The sequence below is a fragment of the Pelodiscus sinensis genome, chromosome 7 (assembly GCF_049634645.1).
Source record: "Pelodiscus sinensis isolate JC-2024 chromosome 7, ASM4963464v1, whole genome shotgun sequence".
Lineage (NCBI taxonomy): Eukaryota > Metazoa > Chordata > Testudines > Trionychidae > Pelodiscus > Pelodiscus sinensis.
In genome coordinates, this window is record NC_134717.1 from 63,774,532 (window position 1) to 63,780,440 (window position 5,909).

The following is a 5,909-nucleotide window of genomic DNA, read 5'->3' on the forward strand; positions in this document are numbered from 1 at the left end:
TTTATTTTAAAATTCAGCGATGCATGGGCTAAAAAATAGTTCATGTCTACTCAGTAGATAACTCCATGAGAAGTGGATCTTTGTTTCCTGGAGTACTTTTGTAGTGCCCAGTTTTGGGAGAAGTAGCTCTTTGTGTTCAAAAAAGAGGAGGAAAGCAGCTTTAAGATTTATCTTGAGCTCCTGATGGTAGGTGTCATCTGCTGGCACTGGCATGAGTTGTCGTACAAGTGCTTCTCTTAGTGTGTAGGCAAGTTTTTAGACTCCTAAGAAATGATACGTTATTTCGTTCTGCAGTCCATGCCCTGCAGCGCGTTGACTTCCCCTTCGATTCTAGGTGACAATCAAGGTGAGGATGTTTCACCAGTAAATCCCTGTGCGGTTTGGGAACTGGCTGGCTAATGAGACAGCCTCACTCTCTGTCCAGTGTGCTGACCTAACATTTAACTCTTGAATGGAAGGCTGCGGCACTCGGGTTCATACGTACCCAGCTTTGTTGGCCCTGGGGACACACTGCATGACACAGGATGTCAGCCGAGTACTTACTTGAATTCAGATCAGAAAATGAAGGTTGTTTTTCATGCGACGGTCGGGACAGTGATGGCAGGGCTATCACTGATGATTCGTGTGTAATTGAATTCACCTCAGTTGTCTGTTCATTTGCTGCTTGCCTAAAGATTGCTTGGTGGTGTGTTTACTTTTTCAGGTCTGTGACCCGATGCGTGTAGCCCAGACTGGTTACTTAAGGCCTGGTGGAGCCTGAGACCTGCTAGGCCGCTGTGTGGCAGCCGGAGGAAGGGCAGGAGAAGTGGTGCTTACAGCAAACCCCGGGCGGAGCTGGGTCTCCATACAGGCAGGAGCACAGGGCCATGGGAGGAGAAGCCAGCAAGGAGACCCAGGTGAGAGGTGGCTGGGAGATTCCTTTCTTGGGCTAAAGGCTGAGAGAGGTCTGTAGGCCTAAGGGCTGTGTGGGCTGATATAAGGGGGGGAGGCGCAAGCGGGGATGGAAACGGGACCCTGGCTTCTCCCGTCAGCAGTGCCGACCGAGCCAAAGGTTTGGCTGGCTGCAGCGGGCCAGTCAGGCTCCGTGCCTGGATCCCTGTGGCTCCTGGGAAGCAGCCGACACAGCCCTCCGGCTCCCAGTCAGAGAGCCAGCCTGGGGGTGCCACATGCTGGTCCCGCCTGCGGGCTCTGCAGCTCTGTTCCAGCACAGTGCCAGGGCCTTCTGCAGCCCGAGCCCCCTCCGGCATGTCAGCCCCTCCCCTGGTGAGAAATTATCTCAGCCCAGAGCCCCCTCCCACACCCGAGCCCCCGGCCCGGTCTGGTGAGGGAGAGCGAGCAATGGAGGGAGGGGATGGGGTGAGCAGGGGCAGGGCCACGGGGAAGGGGCTGGGCAAGGGTGTTTGATTTTCTGCAATTAGAAATCTGGCGACCTGACGAGGGGAGCGTATCTCATTGCGGGGGCACCATAACGAGCTGGGAGAGACCAGGGCCCAGAGCAAGGGTGGCTCCTGGCAGGGCCATCCTGAGGGGGGTGCAGGGCTTGTGGGAAACCCCCCCCCACACACACACTCCTGCCTGCACTCCACCCCTTCCCCAAGCTCTGCCCCTTGCCCTCTTCCCCAAGGAATGCAGCCGGGGGAATTACGAGGGCCTGGCGTGGTGGCAGTAGGGGTTCTCCCCCACCACCACCACCACCACATGGGCAACTGGAGCAATCCAGCAGCCGGCTCCGCCCCACTCTCTCCCGGCCCACTGCACCCCACTTCCACTGCAGCACTCTGGGGTGGGGCAGGCAGCCGGACCACTTCTACTTCCGCTACCCATGTGGTGAGTGCGGGGGGGCGTGACTCCAGCTACCACTGCATCAGGACCCCTTAATCCCCGGGATGCCTCCCATCCATAGAGCAGCCGCCACGGGGCCCCCAAAATCACAGGGCCTGGGACAGCCGCCTCAATTTGTCCTGTGGCTCCTGAAGCTGCTGAGCAGGGGCAGGACTTCCCTGCAGGTGCTTGGGGAGCCCTGAGCTGGGAGTGGCCATTGGCACGAAGTCCGGGGAGGCAGCAGCAGAGAGTGTGTTGTGTAAGGGATCCTGGGTTCCCCGACCAGCACTGGGAAGGTGGCATGAAGTTCCCCTGTGTTAGGGGATAAGAGCCGTTGAAATTGCTGAGGCGAGTGTGGAAAGGCCCAGAGTTGGGGCCAAAGACCTGATGTGACAACATGGGGTTCTTCTTTCATTGGATTTTGTTATCCCGAAAGAGGTGGAGCTGAAACATAACCGGGACGGAGGGGCGAGACGACACCGGCCACCACCGCACTGAAGCAACTATCAGCAGGGGCTGCTGGAGAGGAAAGAGCTGTTTTGCCGCACTCAGCCACAAGGGTGTATGTCCGAGGTGAGTCGACTCTACCACAAGGTTGCACGGGTTTACAAGGGATTGTGCGTGGCACGTCCATCAACCACGGACTTAAGGCAAAAACTGCACCGCGCTTGCTCAGCACTTCTGAAGATCAGGCCGTGTGTTTCCATGGCTAAATGTAGACTTAGAAGCCTAAAGTTTTAGGCTCCTAAATTTGAGACTCTTGGCCAGTGAGTCCCGTCCTCCCACACAACTTCAGCTCCAAGAAAATGATGCCCTGAAACTATTCCTGCCAATTTGCTGATTCCTATAAGACGGGTTTTTTTTTTAAAAAATTACTCTGAATCTACATGCTGTCCAGGACATCTAGAAATTAACTTGGCTTTTTGAAGCATACACCGTACAACAGCTCTGCCCCCCTGCCGAGCAGTGAAGCTGCTTCCAATTATACTGCGGGGAGGTTGTTAATTTTTGGCAGGCTCAGGGAGGAAAAGGAGCTTGAGCATAGCAGGTGTCAGGCTGTTGTTTTCATATTGAACCAAGAGCTTGGAGGAGGGGGTGGGGAGAAACCAGCACACAGGGCACTGCCAAGAATTGTGACCTTGCATTTGTGTTGGCTACGCAACTTTGGCACAGCCCTGGGGGGCGGGAAGAGCTTGTCCTGTTCCCAACTTCTCCTCCTGCGATGGGAACACACACACATACACAATCTCTCTCTCACACACACACACTCACACACTCACTCAGGGTACGTCTACACTACAGCACTAATTCGAGCTAACTTAATTCGAATTAGTTAATTCGAACTAAGCTTATTCGAACTAGTGCATCTAGACGTAAAAACTAGTTCGAATTAGCATTTTGCTAATTCGAACTAGCATGTCCACATTGAGTGGACCCTGAATCGAGGTTAAGAATGGCCGGAAGCAGTGCCGGCAGGGCATCAGATTAGGACTTAGAGCGTGGAGCTGCTGTCTCAGGCTAGCCGAGGGCTGTGCTTAAAGGGACCCGACCCCCACCCCGGACAGACAGTTCTCAGGGGTTCCCCGCTTGCAAAGCAGTCCTGGCTTGGAGTACCCTGAGTTCCCACACTGGGCACATCACAGCACTCGGCCATCAGACCGGCTGCACTTGCTGCAGGCTGCCATCCGGGGGGGGTCAATTGGGGGGGCTGCAGGAAAGCCACCCCAGTCCTCCCCATCGGGGGCTCATACCCCATTCCTCCCTCACCTCCTTCTACTTACCCCTCCCTAGCCCCCCTTCCTGATGTACAAAATAAAGGACACGTGTGTTCAAAAATAGAAACTCTCTTTATTGAACAAAACTCGGGGAGACTGGGAAAAGGAAGTGGGAGAGGGGAAGTGGGAGGGGGGGGGCAACTAAAATGATCAGGGGTTTGGAACAGGTCCCATATGAAGAGAGGCTAAAGAGACTGGGACTTTTCAGCTTAGAAAAGAGGAGACTGAGGGGGGATATGATAGAGGTCTATAAAAGCATGAGTGGTGTGGAGAGGGTGCATAAATAAAAGTTCTTCATTAGTTCCCATAATAGAAGGACTAGAGGACACCAAATGAAATGAATGGGTAACAGGCTTCAAACTAATAACAGAAAGTTCTTCTTCACAAAGCAAATAGTGCACCTGTGGAACTCCTTGCTGCAGGAGGCTGTGAAGGCTAGAACTATAACAGAGTTTAAAGAGAAGTTAGATAAAGTCATGGAGGCTGGGTCCATGGAGTGGTATTAGCCAGGGGGTAGAAATGGTGTCCCTGGCCTCTGTTTGTGGAAGGCTGGAGATGGATGGGGCAGAAGAGTTTTCCTGGTGGTGCCCAGAGTGGCCACCAGGGAAAGCTGGGGAGGGCTAGCCTCCCACTAGTTCGAATTAAGTGGCTACACAGCCCTTAATTCGAACTACTTAATTTGAACTAGGCGTTTGTCCTCGTACAATGAGGTTTACCTAGTTTGAATTAAGCGCTCTGCTAGTTCGAATTAAGTTCGAACTAGCGGTTTGTATGTGTTGCGCCTATCAAAGTTAATTCGAACTAACGTCTGTTAGTTCGAATTAACTTTGTAGTGTAGACATACCCTCACTCACTCACTCACTCACTCAGACTCTCTCTCTTGCTCTCACAGACACACACACACAGACACACGAGCAATGCACATTGGAAACAAGCTCCTCAGGATTCAGACGTGGACTTCTGTGTGGACACAGCTCGCAGAGATCACCCGGAATGGGTTGCTCACCTGTCGCCCGTGAGTGGAAATCGAAAATCGTTCACTCAGTGACTCTGCACCCTGCCCTGCCTGTCCCCTCCATTCCCAAAACTCTCTTTCGTCTGCCTTGTCACCATAAAATTGAGAAGGAGAAACTGGCATTTGCTCATGACACGTTTAATATAGCCAAGCCGGCACAAGCTGCAGAGGGACCAAATTGCTTTTCTGATCCATGGCGGAATTTGAGTGTGTCTGGGGAGAACAGTGGTGAGGGAGTTGCCGCCTTTAAAATGGGACTTTAATTGCCTAACCAAGGAATTTTGGTTGTCTCAGAATTTGAAGGCCCAGAAATCTAGTATAAACCAACGTATAAAGCTGTTTCCTTTCAGGAGGCAGGCAGGGAAGTGCTGTGCAATCGCAGGCAGTGGTAGGGAGCATGCATTCGGGAGGGTGAATCTGCCACCATGGAAAGCTGCGTGGAGAACAGAAATTCTATTTCACGCAGGATTCCAAGACTTGAAACCTGTGGTGGTTCTGATTAGGGATGAAGTCTCCAAATGTAGACGTCTTCTGTGAAAGAAAATCACTCCCCTCTGCCCTGCCAAAAAAATCATTTGGGGCCCATCAAAATGGTTCGTTTGTTGATTTTGACTTTTTACATAATACACAACACATTTCAAAAGGGGAGGAAAAAAGACCATTTTGCTCTGAAAATGTCAAGAGGGGCTATTTCAACGCCGCTGTAACTTTTTTCCTACAATGAGCTTTTTTGGCAAAGTGGACGTGATTTCGCGGAGCATTTTGACGCTGACAGTTTTTCTGAGTAGCTCTCATGCTGTGTGACCTGCACAGAGGCCAGTTGTGAGTAGGTCCAAATTGTATGAGGGGGGAGACCCTAGGGCTATGTCTAGACTGCAAGCCTCTTTCGAAAGAGCCTCTTTCGAAAGCATCTTTCGAAAGAGCCTCTTTCGAAAGAGAGCGTCTAGACTGCACGGAGAAATTTCGAAAAAGCGGCTTGCTTTTTCGAAAGAAAGCATCCAGTGAGTCTGGATGCTCTCTTTCGAAGAAGCCCTATTTACATTGAAGATCGCCTTCTTTCGAAATAGGAACTTTCGAAAGAAGGCGTTCTTCCTCGTAAATTAAGGTTTACCGCCATCGAAAGAAAAGCCGCATTCTTTCGAATTAATTTCGAAAGAACGCAGCTTGAGTCTGGACGCAGGGGAAGTTTTTTCGAAAAAACCCCTGAGTCTGGACACAGCCTAGGTGACAAAAAAAGCAGCTACGGTATCAGAAGAGAAATCAAAATGAGCCTATTTAGGTCAGACCTCAAATACACA

General features: G+C 51.7%; 1 long non-coding RNA gene across 1 annotated transcript; it reads left to right on the forward strand.

Annotated features, from left to right (window-relative positions):
- The first annotated feature begins 707 nt into the window (after positions 1-707).
- LOC142830240 (uncharacterized) lies at positions 708-5,563 on the forward strand. Its single transcript, XR_012905332.1, has 3 exons — positions 708-896; positions 2,258-2,394; positions 4,489-5,563. It is a non-coding gene; the product is annotated as an uncharacterized LOC142830240 (long non-coding RNA).
- Positions 5,564-5,909: the final 346 nt, after the last annotated feature.